This window comes from Mus musculus, chromosome 1 (genome assembly GCF_000001635.26).
Source record: "Mus musculus strain C57BL/6J chromosome 1, GRCm38.p6 C57BL/6J".
Classification (NCBI taxonomy): domain Eukaryota; kingdom Metazoa; phylum Chordata; class Mammalia; order Rodentia; family Muridae; genus Mus; species Mus musculus.
Window position 1 is genome coordinate 152,237,433 of NC_000067.6, and position 23,563 is coordinate 152,260,995.

Here is a 23,563-nt window from a genome sequence, read left to right on the forward strand (position 1 = left end):
AGCCCTTCTGAGCCTTGGTTTGTAAATGGCAGGTTTTTAGGAGTTCTCAGCCTCCATAATTCATGAGCCAATTCCTCTTACTAGATGCCACCCCTCATCTATGTATGTCTCATTGGTTCTGCTGTTCCAGGAGACCTTGAGTAACCCAAATATTATGAGAAGTCCTGGTGTCTCGTGAGACAAGTCCACCTTGTTATTTTTCCAAAATTGTCTCCCATTATCCTTTGTCCTTTGCTCTTTCGTATAAAAATATGATTCAGACACTTGAACTGACTTACACAGCTGCTCTGAGATGCCACTAAAGATGCAGGTGCACACGGAGAACGAATTACCCGCGCTAACTCACTTAACCCCAAGGCAGCCTGGGAGGTGGGCACATCACTATTCCCTCAGTTCAGGCGATGAAAGCTGGGGATGGGGACATGAAGTAGTTTAACTGGGATTCTAGCATTATTATAAAGCACAGAGCACACGGACTTAAATCCATTATCATGTGAGATTATACACCCGCACGTAGGATCTCTGATGCCAAATGAGCTCAAGACTATGTATAATCCAGAGCTTCTCTGGGCATTCAAAAACTATAGAGCCCTCACTAACAAGGTGAGTAATCTAAAATCATTATCTTTGTCATTTCACCAAAGAAGACACTAAGGCACAGAGGGCGCATGCTCTAATACCCATTACAAATCCTACTGCAGAAGACTTACCCTGTACATGCAGGGAAGAAGAACTTCCCCACATAACAGCGTCTTCTTCCACTCCTCAGTGGTTCCTAGGCCGACTGCACTTAGCAGACAACTGACTAGTACAACCAAACAGCACAGGGTGTACCTGGTCCCATGGCAAAGGCCATGGAACTGGACAAATGGAAACAGTCTTTACGGAAACATACTTTGGATGGCTAAGTGGGTCAAGTGCTTGCCATTATGCACTAGAAACTGAGCTCAGATGTGCATCACCGACATAAAAGGCAGGGTGTAAGATCACCACGGGCTAAGGCTGGCCTTAAATACCAACAAAAACAATGGAAATCACAAATACACATGGGAGATAAACGACACTCTACTTAGTGATAACTTGGTTAAGGAAGAAATAAAGAAATTAAAGGCTTCTTAGAATTTAATGAGCCGGGCAGTGGTGGCACATGCCTTTAATCCCAGCACTCAGGAGGCAGAGGCAGGTAGATTACTGAGTTCGAGGCCAGCCTGGTTTACAGAGTGAGTTTCAGGACAGCCAGGGCTACACAGAGAAACCCTGTCTCGAAAAACCAAAAAAAAAAAAAAAAAAAAAAAAGAAAGAAAATGAAGACACATCATACCAAAACTTATGGGACACAATAAAAGCAGTGGTAAGAGGAAAACTCATAGCTCTAAGTGCCTCCAAAAGAAACTGGAGAGAGCTTACCCTAGCAGCTTGACAGCACACCTGAAAACTCTAGAACAAAAAGAAGCAAATACACCCAAGAGGAGTAGACGGCAGGAAATAATCAAACTCAGAGCTGAAATCAACCAAGTAGAAACAAAAAGAACTATACAAAGAATCAACAAAACCAGGAGCTGGTTCTTTGAGAAAATCAACAAGATAGATAAACCCTTAACTAGACTAGCCAGAGACAGTATCCAAATTATTAAATTCAGAAATGGAAAGGGAGACATAACAATAAAATGTATCTTAAAATAATTATTCTGTTTGTTGAATATTAACAGTTGAAAATATTAAAATCATGTTCTACAAAAACAAACAAACAAACAAAACCAGGATGCAGCAACATACCCCTGTAATGCTACCAGCATTGAGGTAGAGACAGGAAGTTCCCTGGGGGTGGTTGACTATCTAGCCTAGCTTTATGGGACAAGTTCCAGGCTCAATGGGAGGCTCTGTCAAAATATAAGATTGGAGACTAAGGAAGGCACCTGATGTCAACCTCTGACCTCAACATGCATGGATACCCAGGCACCAGATGTGCAAGTACTGGCAAGCATGCAGCCTGTGGTCTCTGGGATGCACAGTGACACTTTCACTGATATTAAAATTTGCTGTTGGGACAGAATGTAGCTCCAAGCTAATAGAACTCCCTCACCTGTGACCCCTGCCAAGAAACTGGACATATGCGTTTTCTAGGAAGTCTGTGAGAAAAGCTGTGAGTCTGGCAGAGCTGGGAGCGAGTCTGCCAGAGCAGATTACATGGACGGTAATTAAAAAGCAAACATTGGTCCGGAGCTGTCAAGTGAGCCAAAAAGAAGTATGTCATAAGGAGCTGCTTGCTGACTCGAGCGGCTGGTTAGAGGCTAGGCCCCACCATGACCAGTGCTCTGTGTAAATCTCCTCTTGGCCTCCTGTGTGCTCGCTGACTTTGTACAAGCCGCTCTGAGTGGCTCGGTCCCATCATCTCTAAGTAGTGCTCTTAACAAGAAGAGGGAGTCAGCTTGGTCTGAAGAAGCTTAAACCTGAAGATGCCAGAGACATGACACTTCTGGGCAGGCAGATGCTATGACAGTGAGGTAGCAGTTAGGGAGGAGCCACGAGATAAGTTCAGTATAACATTCCCTTTAGTCTTTGATAGCTATTCTCTACACTGTTACCTGCAAGGCAGCATTGGCAACTCATATAACTAAAGAGTGTTCATTCAGGAAAGTTATAGAGTCATGAAACATTTAGGGGAAGAGAAGTCACATGGTACAGTATCCTTGCTGAAAGTCAGGGAGAGGAGAGGGGAGGAGAGGAGAGGAGAGGAGAGGAGGAGAGAGAGAGAGAGAGAGAGAGAGAGAGAGAGAGAGAGAGAGAGAGAGAGAGAAGAGAGAGAGAGGAGAGAGAAAGGAGAGAGAGAAGGGGGAGACAGAGAGGAGAGAGGGAGAGAGAGACAGAGACAGAGAGGGAGGGAGGGAGGGAGGGAGGGAGAGGGAGAGGGAGGAGAGAAGAGGGGGGGAGGAGAGAGAAAGAGGGAGAGAAAGAAAGAGAAAAAAACTATTACTTTCTTCAGGCTCCATCAGAAGAGATAGTAAAATATACATACATGTTTTGTGGAAGTCTACAGTAAAGAGATATATAGTGGTCCCCTATTCTCTGGAGTTATAGTCCATGTCCTCAACCAGTGGTTGCATGAAACTGTGGATAGAAATGAAGCTATACATACTCTGCTTTCTGTACAGTCTGTAATACATAGCTATGACAAGGTTTAACTTGTAAACTAGACACAGCAAATGGAAAATAATAAAATAGAGCAATTAGAACGTTGTGGATTGTGTGAGTGTGCTCTCTTGTTTCTGGGGCTTATTGCCCTCCTTGTCATATAATGCCAGGAAATGGCACAGTTCCTAGGTAGAAAGAGGAAGGCAGGTGAATAGTCATGGTGACAACATTAAGCTACTGGATCATGGTTGCTTGACCATAAGCACTGTGCTATTGTGACAGTTGATCTTACACCTGAGCCAGCCACTAAGTAACTAACGGGAGAATAGCGCATGCAGTGTGGATACACTGGACAGAAGGATGACTGACGTCACGAGGGGGATGGAGCAGCAGCACAAGACTTCATTATACAACACTGAGGGGCACGCCATTTAAAACCAGCACGTTTTTATTTCTCCGAATAAAGTTAGTGACTTATTTAATATTTATTATCTTCAGAATGTGGTTGACCTCTGGTAACTGAAACCACTTAAAAATAAAAACATGGAAAGGAAGAGCCACTGTGCAGCGGCGGAAGAAGGAGCATCTTATACTACGCTGTGGCTGGTACGGGAGCCAGTGGGGGAGGGAGAAGAGGAGGCGGGAGAGCTTATGCTCATAGCATATGTGGTGACTGGAGTTTATGCACTTAAGGATGACAACCCTGGTGGGAGAAGGCAGGCCTGAGAGTGAAAGCCCAGTTTTCTGTCCTGGCTCTGCCATTTCCTGAGAGCAAGATTGGAGTGTGATCCCTGGAACACCCCGCCCCCGGCCCGGCCACATTTGAGGGACGCTACTTTGCCAGGCTTCATTTTTCTTTCTTTTTTTTTTTTTTTTCTTTTTTATTTATTTATTTATTTATTTATTTATTTATTATATGTAAGTACACTGTTGCTGTCTTCAGACACTCCAGAAGAGGGTGTCAGATCTCGTTACGGATGGTTGTGAGCCACCATGTGGTTGCTGGGATTTGAACTCCAGACCTTTGGAAGAGCAGTCGGGTGCTCTTACCCACTGAGCCATCTCATCATTTTTCAGAGAAAAAAAATAATGAAAAGTCTTGACCTTTAGGAAAGAGTAACCTGAAGGAAGCAGTGGAAAGGCGAAGCTGCCTCAGGTCAGGTGGGAAGCAGGGAGACAAGGTGGCGATTTGTGTTGCCTGGCGAAGTGAAGAATTCTAGGTGTGCCTCCCTGCAGACCAGAAATATCAACCTGGTCTCAGAACTTTCAACCAAAATAGCCCTTCTGAGCTGTCCGCTGAACCCCGGAGGAAGCTCCATAGACCGTGGTTTCTGGCCTGCTCTGATTTGGACCCAGGCGATGTCTTTAAAAAAACCAAACAAAAAACCAAAAAGTACCTCCCAGTGCTTGGGAGTTTGCAGGGGCAGGAACAGGAGCGCAAGGCAGCCTTGGGTAGTGAGTTTGAAGCCAACCTGAGTCACAGACCTTGTCTTAAAAACAGCTGAGGTCAGAACTTAGGAAATTAGTCTGAACAGGTTAGAGGGTGTGCCAGAGAACCGGACAGCTTCTGGGACGGGCAGAAACACAGAGCCGCTGAGGCAGCACCCTTGGCGGGCCGCAGACAGCCGGCCACCGTCCGGACCAGAGGACAGGTGTCCGCCTGGCTTGGGAGGCGGCCTCAGCCTCAGCAGCAGTGGTCGCCATCTGGGTTCCGGGACTCAGCGGGACCTGGGAAATTAGTCTGAACAGGTTAGAGGGTGCGCCAGAGAACCGGACAGCTTCTGGGACGGACGGAAGCACAGAGCCGCTGAGGCAGCACCCTTGGCGGGCCGCAGACAGCCGGCCACCATCCGGACCAGAGGACAGGTGTCCGCCTGGCTTGGGAGGCGGCCTCAGCCTCAGCAGCAGCGGTCGCCATCTTGGTTCCGGGACTCCGCGGGACCTAGGAAATTAGTCTGAACAGGTTAGAGGGTGCGCCAGAGAACCGGACAGCTTCTGAGACAGGCGGAAGCACAGAGCTGCTGAGGCAGTACCCTTTGCAGGCTGCAGACAGCCGGCCACCGTCCAGACCAGAGGACAGGTGTCCGCCTGGCTTGGGAGGCGGCCTCAGCCTCAGGAGCAGCGGTCGCCATCTTGGTTCCAGGACTCCCTGGAACTTAGGAATTTAGTCTGCACAGGTGAGAGTCTGCACCACAGAAGCTGACAGCTTCTGGGAACTGCCAAAGCAACACAGCTTCTGAGAGAGGCCCTGTTTTGGGCCTTCTTCTTCGACCAGGAGGAGGTTCAAAAACAAGATATCTGCGCACCTTCCCTATAAGAGAGCTTGCCAGCAGAGAGTGCTCTGAGCACTGAAACTCAGAGGAGAGAATCTGTCTCGCAGGTCTGCTGAGAGACGGTAACAGAATCACCAGAAGAACAATCTCTAAACAGAGTCAACTATAACTACTAACTCCAGAGATTACCAGATGGCGAAAGGTAAACGTAGGAATCCTACTAATAGGAACCAAGACCACTCACCATCATCAGAACCCAGCACTCCCACTTCGCCCAGTCCAGGGCACCCCAACACACCCGAAAACCTAGACCTAGATTTAAAAGCATATCTCATGATGATGGTAGAGGACATCAAGAAGGACTTTAATAAATCACTTAAAGAAATACAGGAGAACACTGCTAAAGAGTTACAAGTCCTTAAAGAAAAACAGGAAAACACAATCAAACAGGTAGAAGTCCTTACAGAAAAAGAGGAAAAAACATACAAACAGGTGATGGAAATGAACAAAGCCATACTAGACCTAAAAAGGGAAGTAGAAACAATAAAGAAAACTCAAAGTGAGGCAACACTGGAGATAGAAACCCTAGGAAAGAAATCTGGAACCATAGATTTGAGCATCAGCAACAGAATACAAGAGATGGAAGAGAGAATCTCAGGTGCAGAAGATTCCATAGAGAACATCGGCACAACAATCAAAGAAAATGGAAAATGCGAAAAGATCCTAACTCAAAATATCCAGGAAATCCAGGACACAATGAGAAGACCAAACTACGGATAATAGGAGTGGATGAGAATGAAGATTTTCAACTCAAAGGACCAGCAAACATCTTCAACAAAATTATTGAAGAAAACTTCCCAAATATAAAGAAAGAGATACCTATGAACATACAAGAAGCCTACAGAACTCCAAATAGACTGGACCAGAAAAGAAATTCCTCCCGACACATAATAATCAGAACAACAAATGCACTAAATAAAGATAGAATACTAAAAGCGGTAAGGGAAAAAGGTCAAGTAACATACAAAGGCAAGCCTATCAGAATTACACCAGATTTTTCACCAGAGACTATGAAAGCCAGAAGAGCCTGGACAGATGTTATACAGACACTAAGAGAACACAAATTCCAGCCCAGGCTACTATACCCAGCCAAACTCTCAATTACCATAGATGGAGAAACCAAAGTATTCCACGACAAAACCAAATTCACACATTATCTCTCCACGAATCCAGCCCTTCAAAGGTTAATAACAGAAAAAAACCAATACAAGAACGGGAACAATGCCCTAGAAAAAACAAGAAGGTAATCCCTCAACAAACCTAAAAGAAGACAGCCACAAGAACAGAATGCCAACTTTAACAACAAAAATAACAGGAAGCAACAATTACTTTTCCTTAATATCTCTTAACATCAATGGTCTCAACTCCCCAATAAAAAGACATAGACTAACAAACTGGCTACACAAACAAGACCCAACATTTTGCTGTTTACAGGAGACACATCTCAGAGAAAAAGATAGACACTACCTCAGAATAAAAGGCTGGAAAACAATTTTCCAAGCAAATGGTATGAAGAAACAAGCTGGAGTAGCCATCCTAATATCTGATAAGATTGACTTCCAACCCAAAGTCATCAAAAAATACAAGGAGGGGCACTTCGTTCTCATCAAAGGTAAAATCCTCCAAGAGGAACTCTCAATTCTGAATATCTATGCTCCAAATACAAGGGCAGCCACATTCATTAAAGAAACCTTAGTAAAGCTCAAAGCACACATTGCACCTCACACAATAATAGTGGGAGACTTCAACACACCACTTTCACCAATGGACAGATCATGGAAACAGAAACTAAACAGGGACACACTGAAACTAACAGAAGTGATGAAACAAATGGATCTGACAGATATCTACAGAACATTTTATCCTAAAACAAAAGGATATACCTTCTTCTCAGCACCTCATGGTACCTTCTCCAAAATTGACCACATAATAGGTCACAAAACAGGCCTCAACAGATTCAAAAATATTGAAATTGTCCCATGTATCTTATCAGATCACCATGCACTAAGGCTGATCTTCAATAACAAAAAAAAAAAAAATAACAGAAAGCCAACACTCACGTGGAAACTGAACAACACTCTTCTCAATGATACCTTGGTCAAGGAAGGAATAAAGAAAGAAATTAAAGACTTTTTAGAGTTTAATGAAAATGAAGCCACAACGTACCCAAACCTTTGGGACACAATGAAAGCATTTCTAAGAGGGAAACTCATAGCTCTGAGTGCCTCCATGAAGAAACGGGAGAGAGCACATACTAGCAGCTTGACAACACATCCAAAAGCTCTAGAAAAAAAGGAAGCAAATTCACCCAAGAGGAGTAGAAGGCAGGAAATAATCAAACTCAGGGGTGAAATCAACCAAGTGGAAACAAGAAGAACTATTCAAAGAATTAACCAAACGAGGAGTTGGTTCTTTGAGAAAATCAACAAGATAGATAAACCCTTAGCTAGACTCACTAGAGGGCACAGAGACAAAATCCTAATTAACAAAATCAGAACTGAAAAGGGAGACATAACAACAGATCCTGAAGAAATCCAAAACACCATCAGATCCTTCTACAAAAGGCTATACTCAACAAAACTGGAAAACCTGGACGAAATGGACAAATTTCTGGACAGATACCAGGTACCAAAGTTGAATCAGGATCAAGTTGACCTTCTAAACAGTCCCATATCCCCTAAAGAAATAGAAGCAGTTATAAATAGTCTCCCAGCCAAAAAAAGCCCAGGACCAGACGGGTTTAGTGCAGAGTTCTATCAGACCTTCAAAGAAGATCTAATTCCAGTTCTGCACAAACTTTTTCACAAGATAGAAGTAGAAAGTACTCTACCCAACTCATTTTATGAAGCCACTATTACTCTGATACCTAAACCACAGAAAGATCCAACAAAGATAGAGAACTTCAGACCAATTTCTCTTATGAATATCGATGCAAAAATCCTCAATAAAATTCTCGCTAACCGAATCCAAGAACACATTAAAGCAATCATCCATCCTGACCAAGTAGGTTTTATTCCAGGGATGCAGGGATGGTTTAATATACGAAAATCCATCAATGTAATCCACTATATAAACAAACTCAAAGACAAAAACCACATGATCATCTCGTTAGATGCAGAAAAAGCATTTGACAAGATCCAACACTCATTCATGATAAAAGTTCTGGAAAGATCAGGAATTCAAGGCCCATACCTAAACATGATAAAAGCAATCTACAGCAAACCAGGAGCCAACATCAAAGTAAATGGAGAGAAGCTGGAAGCAATCCCACTAAAATCAGGGACTAGACAAGGCTGCCCACTTTCTCCCTACCTTTTCAACATAGTACTTGAAGTATTAGCCAGAGCAATTCGACAACAAAAGGAGATCAAGGGGATACAAATTGGAAAGGAGGAAGTCAAAATATCACTTTTTGCAGAAGATATGATAGTATATATAAGTGACCCTAAAAATTCCACCAGAGAACTCCTAAACCTGATAAACAGCTTCGGTGAAGTAGCTGGATATAAAATTAACTCAAACAAGTCAATGGCCTTTCTCTACACAAAGAATAAACAGGCTGAGAAAGAAATTAGGGAAACAACACCCTTCTCAATAGTCACAAATAATATAAAATATCTCAGAGTGACTCTAACTAAGGAAGTGAAAGATCTGTATGATAAAAACTTCAAGTCTCTGAAGAAAGAAATTAAAGAAGATCTCAGAAGATGGAAAGATCTCCCATGCTCATGGATTGGCAGGATCAACATTGTAAAAATGGCTATCTTGCCAAAAGCAATCTACAGATTCAATGCAATCCCCATCAAAATTCCAACTCAATTCTTCAACGAATTAGAAGGAGCAATTTGCAAATTCATCTGGAATAACAAAAAACCTAGGATAGCAAAAACTCTTCTCAAGGATAAAAGAACCTCTGGTGGAATCACCATGCCTGACCTAAAGCTTTACTACAGAGCAATTGTGGTAAAAACTGCATGGTACTGGTATAGAGACAGACAAGTAGACCAATGGAATAGAATTGAAGACCCAGAAATGAACCCACACACCTATGGTCACTTGATCTTCGACAAGGGAGCTAAAACCATCCAGTGGAAGAAAGACAGCATTTTCAACAATTGGTGCTGGCACAACTGGTTGTTATCATGTAGAAGAATGCGAATCGATCCATACTTATCTTCTTGTACTAAGGTCAAATCTAAATGGATCAAAGAACTTCACATAAAACCAGAGACACTGAAACTTATAGAGGAGAAAGTGGGGAAAAGCCTTGAAGATATGGGCACAGGGGAAAAATTCCTCAGAAAATTGGACATAGTACTACCGGAGGATCCAGCAATACCTCTCCTGGGCATATATCCAGAAGATGCCCCAACTGGTAAGAAGGACACATGCTCCACTATGTTCATAGCAGCCTTATTTATAATAGCCAGAAGCTGGAAAGAACCCAGATGCCCCTCAACAGAGGAATGGATACAGAAAATGTGGTACATCTACACAATGGAGTACTACTCAGCTATTAAAAAGAATGAATTTATGAAATTCCTAGCCAAATGGATGGACCTGGAGGGCATCATCCTGAGTGAGGTAACACATTCACAAAGGAACTCACACAATATGTACTCACTGATAAGTGGATATTAGCCCAAAACCTAGGATACCCAAGATATAAGATACAATTTCCTAAACACTTGAAACTCAAGAAAAATGAAGACTGAAGTGTGGACACTATGCCCCTCCTTAGAAGTGGGAACAAACACCCTTGGAAGTAGTTACAGAGACAAAGTTTGGAGCTGAGATGAAAGGATGGACCATGTAGAGACTGCCATATCCAGGGATCCACCCCATAATCAGCATCCAAACGCTGACACCATTGCATACACTAGCAAGATTTTATCGAAAGGACCCAGATGTAGCTGTCTCTTGTGAGACTATGCCGGGGCCTAGCAAACACAGAAGTGGATGCCCACAGTCAGCTAATGGATGGATCACAGGGCTCCCAATGGAGGAGCTAGAGAAAGTACCCAAGGAGCTAAAGGGATCTGCAACCCTATAGGTGGATCAACATTATGAACTAACCAGTACCCCGGAGCTCTTGACTCTAGCTGCATATGTATCAAAAGATGGCCTAGTCGGCCATCACTGGAAAGAGAGGCCCATTGGACACACAAACTTTATATGCCCCAGAACAGGGGAACGCCAGGGCCAAAAAGGGGGAGTGGGCGGGTAGGGGAGTGGGGGTGGGTGGGTATGGGGGACTTTTGGTATAGCATTGGAAATGTAAATGAGATAAATACCTAATAAAAAATGGAAAGAAAAAAAAACAGCTGAGGTAAGGAAGGAAAACAAAATGTAATGATGTATCTCTGGAAATGCTCTAAGAAACTTATAACCCTGGGATACTAAAAAAAAAAAAGTAACTTTAAAGGTGATTGCAAAATGAAAAGCTCAAGTTCTTTTTTAAAAAATAATCTCCACAATAAGAAGTGAAACAAGGGGATAGAGAGATGGTTCAGCAGTTAAGAGCATTGAGTGCTCTTCCAAAGGTCCTGAGTTCAATTCTCAGCAACCACATGGTAGCTCATATCCATCTGCAATGTGATGCCCTCTTCTGGTGTGTCTGAAAAGAGCAACAGTATACTCATATACATAAAATAAATAAATATTTTTTTAAAGGAAGTGAAACAAGGGGCTAAAGAGATGGCTCAGCAGTTAAGAGCACTGACTACTCTGCCAGAGGTCCTGAGTTCAATTCCCAGCAACCACATAGTGGCTCACAACCATCTGCAATGGGATCTGATACCCTCTTCTGGTGTGGCCGAAGATAGCAACAGTGTACTTATATACATAACACGAATAGTTTTTAAAAGGTGAAATATAATTCAAGACCACAATAAAACAAATAAACTACAAAAATAAGTAGGATCTAGGGGCGTGGCTTGCTGGGAGAGCATTTGATGCTGTAGGTCCTGTGTTCAAGCTGCGGCACCAACCAATCAAGCAACCAGACCCAGCCGCCTATACAGTGGGGCTGTGCCACAAGTTTGCTTTCCAAAGGGGAGACATCAGTGAGGAGTAGAGAAGATGAAGGCTATTAGACACACATGGTGGCTCCACAGCAGGACTGTTCCTCCGAGCTTGCCAGCCTCACTTTCTGGGCGACCAACACAGTTTCCCCAAATCCTGGAGGGTCCCAGTGTGCACATGGACAGTAGAGTCAGTGCCAATACTCCAGCCTTTGTCTCAAACCAACATCTCCTACAGGGGGAACTAACACCTGACACCCCTGGTAGTCACTCTTCGGAGTTCTCCACAGCTCATTGGACATGATCCGGAGTTGTCTCCCAGTTTGAGAAAAATGCCTTTAGGGTCCAAAAGCTTAACAAAAAGTTATAATAGCATCCACCAACCAAAATGAATGATGCCCAGCTATACACCACAATTGCTAGAATTTAACCTTGCGCACCACAGATACTTTTCAAATCAATATGATCCATGTGTAAGTTAACCTTTGACCGCCTTAAGTAAGAATAACTACCAGACCCACTATACGATAGTTCAGAGGATAGTGGGGTTAATGAAGGGTCGAAAGGGGCCAGTGACTACCGATATTATGGACTAAAGAACGTAAATCAGAAGTGTGCCAGAGCCTAATGGATATGGAAGGTAACTATGAGAGCAGATATTGAGGTTAATTGGGTTTTGTCTACTTCCAAGAAGCCCGAGAGAGCCAAACCTCATTATGACTGGCAGCATTAGACGAGAAACGTGTGTCAGCAAAGTTGTCCACAAGGCTCTGTTTGCCCTGTTCTTCTGCAAGACAACAGCTTGTTGGTATCCAGGGATGTGGCGATAAAGTGATTAACCCATTCCGATGCTTGCCTCGGTTTACCCTGCTGTCCTGAGGCTGTACAAATGGAGAAGAACAAGAACACCACAGTATTATAAAAGCAGCAAGAGCAAGAATTTGCAACCGCTTAAGATTAACAATGCATATGTTGTATGTCACTCAGTCTTGTCTACACACCCTATCAGGTTCCAGACGCTCTGTACAACCCATCTTTTTGAAATGCTTCCTTACTATTAAAGAATGAAATTAAAATTTCCAGCACCCATATGGTGGTTCACAGACATCTGTAACTCCAAGTCCAGGGGATTCAGGGGCCCATTCTGTCTTCCAAGAGCACTGCATACATGTGGCACATAGACATATATACAGGCAAAACACCTATGCATATAAAGTAAAAATAATTCTTTTTAAAAAAGATTATAGAACGCCATTACACATGATTTTTAAAAGATTTGTGTGTGTGTGTGGTACCTAAAGAAGCTAGCTAAGGCATTAAATCCCTTGGAACTGGAGTTACAGGTAGTTCTTAGTCTCCAGACACAGACGCTGGGAACTTAGCCCTCTACACAGGAAGTATCATTCTTAAAGGCTGAGTTGTTGCTCTATTCTCTATACATATTTGAAACAATGTCTATATAATGGAAGGAACATATTTCAGAATTTTCTAGCATGGCTATTTCTATGAACTGAGGGAGTCAACTTGGTTACTATATTGTCACTACTATGATTTTTTCAGATTTTTTGAAATTGGCATTTTGCTTGTTTTGTTTCAATATTTAGGAATTTCTCGATGCTCCATTTTTGACTCCTCAGGAAATAGGAAAAGGCTGTTGTCCTAACTGTTTCCTTTCACACCAAGACCCATGCAGCTACATGGGTCACCTTCTCTCAAAATGGTATGACAGCAATTCTCAGTGGCTTCCAGCAACCTGTGTTTATAACAGGGCCAGAGACCTTAGTAAGTCCCTAGACCTTAACACAACTGACTCCAGGATGGAAGTGTAACATTCAAGCTATAAAAATCAGCACATAGATCGCACCACCTGCCAACACTATAACTAAGGCCTAAACCACAAAGTCTTGGTTCTGGCAAAGTCTCTAAGTGTACTAACCTTGATTTTCGGCTTCTGCAATTCCACTTCTGGCTAACTGTTCTTGTTAACTGAAGTATGTCAGAATGTCAGACAAAACAAATAAAACAACCAGAATGTAGAGTTTGTATTTAAAAGTTCACTCTGAGAAAGGTGGCTACACTGAGATCCTGAACACTCAGTCTAGTAACTGGCTAGCTAAGACTTTCTATTGACTTATACCCATAGCCGAGCAGTCTATAAGACAGGTGGATACCTGTCTTAGTCAGGGTTTATATTCCTGGACAAAACATCATGACCAAGAAGCAAGTTGGGGAGGAAAGGGTTTATTCAGCTTACACTTCCATACTGCTGTTCATCACCAAGGAAGTCAGGACTGGAACTCAAGCAGGTCAGGAAGCAGGAGCTGATGCAGAGGCCATGGAGGGATGTTCTTTACTGGCTTGCCTCACCTGGCTTGCTCAGCCTGCTCTCTTATAGAACCCAAGACTACCAGCCCAGGGATGGTCCCACTCACAAGGGGCCTTTCCCCCTTGATCACTAATTGAGAAAATGCCTTACAGTTGGATCTCATGGAGGCACTTCCCCAACTGAAGCTCCTTTCTCTGTGATAACTCCAGCTGTGTCAAGTTGACACACAAAACTAGCCAGTACAGATACCCCACAACATCTTGTCCTGCCTTGATGAAGGCACTGCATTGGCTGCAGTCTGCTGTAGCCTGTGGCTCAGTTCTGAGTTAGATGCCTGCTGTTGGTCTGTTCCATGAAGTGCTTCTTTTTTTTCCTTTTCTTTTCTGGGATTCAGGCTTCACTGGTCACATCTTTCTTGACCCTGAGGGTCACAATTTCAATCACGAATAGGAAATGGTAACTTGGGCAAGGAAAAAATCCACCTCTTCATTAATGGAGAGGCCACCCTTTAACAAGTAGACAAGGCAAATTGAAAGCTCAAGCCTCTAGCTTCTTAAGAAAGGTCAAAAGATCAAATATTTATATAAACCTCCTGGCGTGCATACATGTATGTGTGTGTCTCTGTGTGTATCTGTGAGTATCTGTGTGTCTGTGTGTATGTATATGTGTGTGTCTATGTGTTTGTGTGTGTGGTATGTGTAACATACAGGTGGATATGCACAGGTGTGGGTGCCTTTACCTTTACAGAGGCCAGAGGAGGAGGAGGTCAAATGTCTTAGGGTTTTACTGCTGTGCACAGACACTATGACCAAGGCAACTCTTATAAGGACAACATTTAATTGGAACTGGCTTACAGGTTCAGAGATTCAGTCCATTATCATCAAGGTGGGAACATGGCAGCATCCAGGCAGGCATGGTGCAGGCAGAGCTGAGGGTTCTACATCTTCATCTGAAGGATGCTAGCAGAATACTGACTTCCAGGCAGCTAGGATGAGGGTCTTAAAGCCCACTCCCAAAGTGACACACCTACTCCAAACAAGGCCATACCTCCAAATAGTGCCATTCCCTGGGCCGAGCATATACACACCATCACACCAATGATTCTGCTCCATCACTTTCCATATTATTCTAGAGACAGGGTCTCTCAACCGAACCCAGAGTTTGGCTGGCGGTCAGCAAATCCCAGTGCCTCTGCTGTCTCTATCACCCACAGTACTAATGTAACCGCACAGGTGTAATTATACCTGGGTTTTTATGTGGGTGCTAGGATCCAAACTTGGGTCACCATGCTCTTATCCACTGAGCCATTTCTCTAGCCCCAACCTCCTGCTTTTTAGAGTTTAAGGAAATTATTCTCACTAAACACTCACCACGATTTTTTAAGACATCCAAGGCACTCAAACTCCAAACCTGGACCACATTTAAAAACTTGCCATCCTCTTCTTAGGGGTGTACTTGAGATGCGGTAGTTCCTGGTACAGTGACACTCAGATGATCAGTGCTCACCTGGCCAGAGTCACCGCAGCTCCAGGGACAGTTCTGAACTCGGATGTTGCTCTCTCACACACGCTTGGGTTTTCCTGGCTTTGGGCCGGGGTATCTGAGCTGAGCAGTGTCTCAAGAGAGGACTTCTGGGCTGATCGAGATAAGATTAGAGCTCAGATGGCAAAAGAAGAAGAAATAATAGGCTGAGAGATTGCCTCATTTGCCTCTTTAAATTTTCATGGAGAGGGCAATTTGTTAACAAGGGGGTGGTCCCGAGGCAGCAGAGGCATCAATAATTCAGCAGAGACTATCAAGCTGTAAATAGACCCTCGGTGCCCAGCTGAGCTCCTGCCTGCCACACTGGTGCTGTGCAGGATCTCCGAGAAAGGGTGAGGCTTCCATTACCCAGCCCACCTCAGTCCTGCCTCTCCTTTCCCAATTCTCAGCCAAACTGGAAACTCAGACTACAGTGGCTCAGGCTTCATGATGCCAAGCTAAGTGCAGGTTGAATACCAGTGTCCTCCATGGAAGGTGCTGGAAACTGGCACTCTCCCTAGTAAGATGACAGGGTAGATACATATACTACCACCTCCTGTCAGATGGGGGTTCAGGGTTTAATGATTCTCCCCTAACCCAGCTATACTTCACCCCCAGAACAAGTCTCATTTGCTTGATTTGGGTCCTTCCCGCCTTGCTGGACAGTAGTGGTTCTCCACGAGGAACAGAGGGGCTTAATGGTACTACAATCTGTGCCCCTACCAAACTTAGTTCCTCTGAATCCTCTACGAGATTGGGTTTTAATATGTAACTTCTGTATCCTTTGAGTCCTGTGGCACCTCCTTGAATACTGGGGTGAGCCCAGTAGCCTGGGTTAAGCAGTGGATTCTACTTAATGTACACAATAACAGCTAATGGCAGACGGAAGATCTCAGTCAGTGTTTTTTTTTTTTTTTTTGACACCTGTGTAAAGCTGAGGGCTGACATGAGAGTTTCACTCTTGATTAAGTCCCTGTCTTCTCTCTTAGGTGCCCGCTCATTCTCTCAGGAGCAGGAAGCATCCAAGCTGAGGTGAGGGCAGAGCCCAGGGAAGTATTTGCTGCTCAGAACATGGTGAAAAATCTACTTAATCCCACCTTCGTTTTGATGTTGTAATCCCCTTCAGCTAATTCAGAGCTTCAGTCAAGTGCTGTTCCTATGAACCCAAGGGAAGTGTTGTTATGTAGAACAAAGGCACAATCTAGACTTTTATTTTCCCTCAGTTACACCTTTACTGGTTCCTTGGTGACAAGATGAACTCTTAGCCGCCACAGGTCCAGGATCTTCACTTGAAGTTGACTGGTGACCAATTGCAGAGCAAGCAGGAAGGAAGTCAAAACCTCAGAGAAGACCTGAAACCAGACCCTTTCTTTCCACATCCATGTGTGACAGCCCACACAGTGTGGCCAGGGGAAGGAGACGGTAGGCAAGCTGATGCCTGGGTGATGCATTCAGTCATAGACACTCCTCAGTCTCTGGTGGGGAGTCCTGATGAAAGCATTTTAAGTTGAAAATATCCGAAGTAAACCGTGTGTGTGATGCCTACTGCACACGATAGTTAAACAGCACAAGACAAGGCAGAATGTCGTCATTTTCATGCTGTGAACGTGTGACTGACTGCTGTTTCTCAGCTTCAGGCCGCGGCCCTGCCCATGTCCTTTCCTTGGAAATAATCCATATGCAAAACCTTGAGGTGGTTTGTGCGGAATGCGTACAATGCTTGTACCACCATAAAACTACTAAATCACCACATCAAACCGTAATTTGGAGCCAGTCTACAGAAAGAACATGAAATATAAATCACTGTGATATGTATCTATAATGGTTCGGTATGTTAAACACGGCTTTTTCCTCTCTCTAGAAAGACTTGTCTCTACTAGATGGTTTGAAGTTTTCAGAGTGCCTGCATGTAGAAAAATACTGCATATTCTTTTGTGCACAAAACATATGAATAGGGACAGATGCAGACAGGAGTCTCTTGTCTGTCCAGAGTCTTCATCTATCTGATATGCTTTATTCTCATCACCCTGCCTCCTACCTGGGCTAGTGCAGCACCTCCGAGCAGTCTGTGATGGTGCCCCTTCTAGGTGTTTTGTTTTGTTTTGTTGGTTTGTTTTTCCTCAGCAGAGCAGATGGCAGGGGTTCTGTTAAAGGCTAGCCCACACCCTACTCCTCGGCTTCCATCTTCAAACAGTGCCCAGTGCATTCAAGAAAAAGGTAAATTATACAGACTTTAGTGGGCCCTGCCTACCACACCAGACTCACGGTTCAAAACCATGTCTCCCCCATTCTATGAAGCGGTTACGACTCCTTGCTCCTTGTCTGGGTATTCGGTATCTGCATCTCTGTGTGCTCTTCCCATGCTCCTATCTCTTGGACAACCTCCACCAAGCCTCGTGGGCTGAATGTGTGATGCTGTGGGCACTGTCCATGCCTCTGTCTCAGACCTGCCATTCTCTGCTGGCTGCCTGCTCTGCTGCCTTGCCCTGACCACTAAGCTTCCTTGTGACTTACTACTGTGTTCATTTTTATCTCTCCCAGATCTAAGAACAATGTAGAGTAGGCTCAGAATAAATTATCTTTAATGAACACAATTATTAGTAAGGAAATTGATCCTCAAAAGTGCACCAGACTTATTCCCTTGCGTTTGTTTATCTCAGTTAAATCTGGGTCAGGAAGGCAGATGCAACATCTTTGGCTTAGATGTTACTCTTCCTCTTAGCCAGACCGTTCAGAACAAGCAAAGGGAGTTAAGGGCTATTTTATTCAATGAGCGTTTGTGAATCAATAGGAAAGAATGTAACCTCATATTGAAACAAGATAATGCCCCAGTTCATCAAGGCAGAGGAAAGCATTAAAAGCAACTTCAGTCCCTGAAACAAAAATAGTATTGTTTTTCCATCCAATAAAATTCCTAAAAAGTGAAAAAGCCTCATGGAATCTAACACTGACTGACTGAGTGTGTACATTTCCTGGGAACCAATGTTTGTATTCGGTAATTGAGAAGGTTGAAATGAGTTTGACTGCACTACAGCCAAGGTGCAGCAGGGCCGGCGTTCCTTCCTTTCTAGCTCCTCTATGAAGACTACGCCTCTGTGCAGCCTCTCACTTCTGTAGGCTACCCATATGCCTTAGTTTACTGCTGTCAGAGGACAGCTTGGTTGCTTCTTTTTTTTTTTATTATTCTTTTTATTTTTCTATTAGAAATACTACTGCAGAAGGTACGTGTATGTGTATATTTCTATACACATATACAGAAATTGGTTTCTGTAGGTTACACTCCCAGAATGGAAATTGCTGGTTATAGTGGGCAGAATAGTGACCCTTCCCCAAAGTGTCTATGTTCCAATCCCCGGGACAGTCCAGTATATTAGATTGCATAGCAAAGGAGACTGATATTGAAGAAACAATTAGGTTTCCTCCTTGGCTGACAGTAGAGAGATCATCTGAATTATTCAGGTGGCCCCAACACAATAACAGTGATCCACAGAGCTGAGAAGAGACTTGAAAGATTTGAGTGTTGGCATCGGGAGGACAGCATGGCTTGATGTGGCTGTCACCTGGAAATGGAATGGTGGTGTACTCCTGGGTGTTGGCTAATTTTAGATGACAAGGTGATAGCCCATGGGATGCCCTGATGTTGGTCAAACATTACCCTGGTTGTTTCTGTGAAAGTGGTTTTGGATAAAATGGCTGTTCAAACCCACAGACCAAATAAAGATTGTTTTTTCTCAATGTGGCTAGGCATCCTCAAGTCACCAGAAGGCATGAATGGAGCAAAAGGTCTGGCTGTCCTAAGGAACAAAGTATTCTTCCTATCTGGTGAGCTTTGAACTAGAACACAAGCCTCCCTCCCCCCTTCCTCTAATCAAACTAAAACATTGGCTCATCTTTTTTTTTTTAAAGCTTAATTTAATTTTGTGCGTGTGGGTGTTTGGCCCGCATGCATGACTGTGTACCTCTTGCATGCCTGGTGCCCTCAGAGGTCAGAAAAGACCATCAGATCCCCTGAAACTGGAGTTACTGATGGTTGTGAACCATGTGGGTGCTGGGAATCAAACCTAGGTCCTCTAGAAGAACAGCCAGTGCTCTTAACTGTTGAGTCATCTTTCCTAGGTTCTGATCAATGTTTGTATGAGGCAACTCTTCACAATAAATCTCTCTGTCTCTCTATTTTTCTATCATCTCCCTAGCTATCATCTATCTTCTACCTATTGTCATCTGTTATTTATCTACTATCTATCTATCTATCTATCTATCTATCTGCTATCTATCTGTTTGTCTATCTATCTATCTATCTATCTATCTGTTTATCTGTCTATCTATCTATCTATCTATCTATCTAATGTCTGTCTGTCTGTCTTTCTTTCTATCTATCTATGTGTGTATCATCTTCTCTAGCACTGTTTTTTTCTGGAGAACCTGTATATGTCTTTTTTTTTTTCTTTTTTTTTTTTTTTTTTTTCCGAGACAGGGTTTCTCTGTATAGCCCTGGCTGTTCTGGAACTCACTTTGTAGACCAGGCTGGCCTTGAACTCAGAAATCCGCCTGCCTTTGCCTCCCAAGTGCTGGGATTAAAGGCGTGCGCCACCACTGCCCGGCTATGTCTTATTTTTTAAAAAAGAGAAAATCCTATTCATAGTCACAGGAAACAAAAAGGCAGAGTTTTATGGACCAATAGAAAAAGGATCTTCATGTATAGAGTTACATGAAAAAATAAAATGTGTATATTTTATTTTTATTCTGATTTGCATAACAATGGAAAGGGCCATTCATAAATGCATGCATGCTCTGCAAACAGCCATATAGAAAGGAAGTGAAAGCTGCATGTTAATTTCATTTTTTTCTTTTTTTAAAGTTTTTTTTTAATTAGATATTTCCTTCATTTACATTTCAAATGCTATCCTGAAAGTCCCCTATACCCTCTCCCCACCCTGCTCCCCAAACTACCCACTCCTGCTTCCTGGCCCTGGCATTCCCCTGTACTAGGGCATATGATCTACACAAGACCATGGGGCCTCTCCTCCCAATGATGGTGGACTAGGCCATCTTCTGCTACATATGCAGCTAGAGACACAAGCTCTGGAGGGTACTGGTTAGTTCATATTGTTGTTCCTCCTATAGGGTTGCAGACCCCTTCAGCTCCTCGGGTCCTGTCTCTAGCTCCTCCATTGGGGGCCCTGCGTTCCATCCAATAGCTGACTGTTAATTTCTTAACAATGATCATTCCCTCCTTGACCCCCCTCTCCGTAGTATCAGAGACAGGCTTGGCATGAGGTGGAGATGGTGGTTTGGTGTTTTGATTTCTTACAGTATAAAAGTGTTTATGTACAATGTGTGTGTGTGTGTGTGTGTGTGTGTGTTTATTACGGAAACAAAAATATTCATATATCTGTGTGCAAGGCAATGTTTTCTTTCTAATTTACCAAATTTAAGAGAAACAGGCTTACAAGCTGGAATGCCAGTGTGTGGGGTTTACAATCAGGGAGGGTCCTTCACGGTAACCACTAACAAGAGAACATTTCACAATAGAGAAATGCAGAAGAAATCAAATCAGTGGACAGAAGGAGCTTATTAAGCGTGAAATCAGAGCTCAGGATGTCACATGTCCTCGAAGGATGCTGTATTGTTGCTGAGGTTTTTACTCTCACGAATTAGCCAATCGACACGGACGCTTGGGCCCTGGACACGGCCTCTTTTAGATAACAGGCATCTCTCTGTGGCCCGAAGAGTCTCTTGAGAACCATTAACCAACTCTTACTCTCACACAGTCACTTTGAGGAACGGCACCCTTCCTTTGTGCTGTGTTTTGAAGATTCTATCAGATCCTCTAGAGTTTCGGTTTACTGGGATGTGCAAAAGATCCACTGCACTCCACTCGTAGGCAGGGACTGCAGGGAGTAACTGAGAGGCATTTTTTCCTAACGGCAGCATAGGTTCCTCTGCTCTTGCCCTTCACCTTCATGACGTCATCCCCAGAGCCATGATGTTCCACTTAACCTTAAAACTTAATTCGTCTCTGACTCCGTTATCATGCAGGCCATGACCGTGGCTAACACCCTGACTTGTCACTGTGTATGTCTGTTCCTTTTTGTGTAAGATAAGAGTGTAAAAACATCAACAGAAATAAACAATCTGCTTCTGCCACTCTAGATCACGGGGAGATTAACAGAGGGAAACATTTTTCCATGCCGTAAACATTGGCTGAAGTCTCTCCAGCTCTGTGTTTGGTTCTGGAACACATAAAGTGCATCGGGCAAGGTAGAATATAATAGAACCCAACCAGTCCTGGGGCCAACAGGCACCCCCCTGAAACAAGGTCTGTGAGTCTCTGGACAACAGTCCTCCCAGGGCCAGGATCTCTCACCTGGAAAGTGAGTTAACCACACAGGAGGCTTGGTGGCTACACATCCTGTTTCCTGCCCTCTTCCCTGACTGCTACCTGGAAATCGGAGATTGCAAACTTGTACTCTGAAACCCTCTCCCTGAGACTCAGAAAAGTGTAAGATGAGATTTCCACTTCTGTAGCATAGTCTATCATCTTTTCTTCGGAGACCCTGCCATGCTGTCTGTCTCTGGTGCTAGGTACTAAACTTTTCTTGGAGCCCCATTTTTTTAGGTTTTGTTTTTTTGAGACAGGGTCTCACTAGGTAGCCCTGGCTGTATTTCAACTTGCTCTGTAGAGCAGGCTGGCCATGAACTCTGCCTCTGCCTCCCAAGTGCTGGGATTAAAGGTGTGCACCACTACTGCCCGGCATGCCTAGGCTTTTAAGGAAGCTATATCATGAGCAATTCTCACACAGAATCATGAATGCTAAGATGTCATGATGCAGGCTGGAGGAGAGAGGTTTATAAAGGCTTGGGGAAGTCAACTCTTAAGAGGAGTTTTGGAGAAAGAGTAAGGCTTGGTGGAGAAAAGTGTTCAAAGACAGGGCAAGCACTCGAAGGCTTAGATAAGAAACCTATCACAAAACGGAGCCCCTGTTCCCATACACTCCCCTTTAAGAGGGCTACGAGTCCTCCTTTGAATCTTAGGGGGCCTGAGGGTTGCTTTCTCAGAAGAACACAGCAGAAATAATGCTGAGCCAGGCTTCCCATACAGACTTAAAAGGCCAGTGCATTCATTCCACTTCGTGTCTCTTGGAATATTTACTTTTAGCGCAGCAACTGTGCTAAGCCCCTGGAGGCCTATAAAGAGGCAAACAGAGAGAAACCAAGACCCTTGCTCCCTAAAATCCTGGGCAAACTTTCTGCTTGTCTCCACTGCAGTGCCAGTCAAGTGGACAAGCAGACTTGGAAGTGAGTTCTCGCTTCAGACCTCCACCAGCATCACACAGAGCCAAGGTGCATGCTGTCTCTGCAGGAGCCCTGTCCAAATGAAATGTTGCTTTCATCTGAAGTCACTAAGTTTTGCATCAAGAATCTTAAGTCAATAAATACCTGAAACATGGCAGCAAGGAAGAGGACAGACTCAGTGTGGCTCCCGGACCTGATTTAGTCATCGGAGGGAAATTCCTTTCTTGACAATCAGAGATGTAGATAGACAGAGGCAGTGAACTCAGCACAGGACCTACTGAGTTGGTGGTCTTTTCCGTGCAGATAGCTTTTGCTATGGGACGTGCTGGGAGAGAACGCAGAGAGGCGAGGAGGCAGAGATGACAGGATACAATGTAAGTGATTATTCATGGAGAGAGAATGCAGGGCCATGGATTCCCCCAAAACAAATATGTGTGGGGAATACACACAGAAAAGAGAGAAGAGGGTGAGCAATCTGGAAAGGGCAGAGGGAAAGATCATGAAGAATAAAAAGAAGTCAGCTCAGGAGAGTGAGGAAGAGCTGGTTTGGGTTAATTTGACTGATTTTTTGTTACTGGTGTGCTTGTTTGTTTTGTGTACCCATGCTGAGCCCATTTCCCCACCTCTGACAAGTGCGACGGTGTGCATACAGTGGCCAGAGGGCAACTTGAAGGACTTGGTTCTGCTGATCTATCATGTGGTTCCCAGAGATGGAACTCAAGTCAGGTTTGGTGGCAAGTGCCTTTACCTGCTGAGCTACCGCTCTGGTTTCTGTTCATTTGTTCATTTGTTTGCTTGGTCGTTTGTTTCACAAGGTTGGCCTTGAACTCACGGAGATCTGTCTGTCTCTACCTCCCAAGTGCTGAGACTAAAGGTGTGCACCACCACTGCCTGGCTTTACCTCTGTTCTTGATGAGTACCATTTCTAACCA

General features: G+C 43.9%; 1 long non-coding RNA gene across 1 annotated transcript in view; it reads right to left on the minus strand.

The window, feature by feature from the left end:
* Positions 1–23,563, minus strand: part of Gm36920 — a 75,685-nt gene that overhangs the window by 23,125 nt on the left and 28,997 nt on the right. The window contains exon 4 of the long non-coding RNA XR_001779484.1: positions 12,199–12,369. This is a non-coding gene — a long non-coding RNA (predicted gene, 36920). The remainder of the gene's footprint in view (positions 1–12,198; positions 12,370–23,563) is intronic.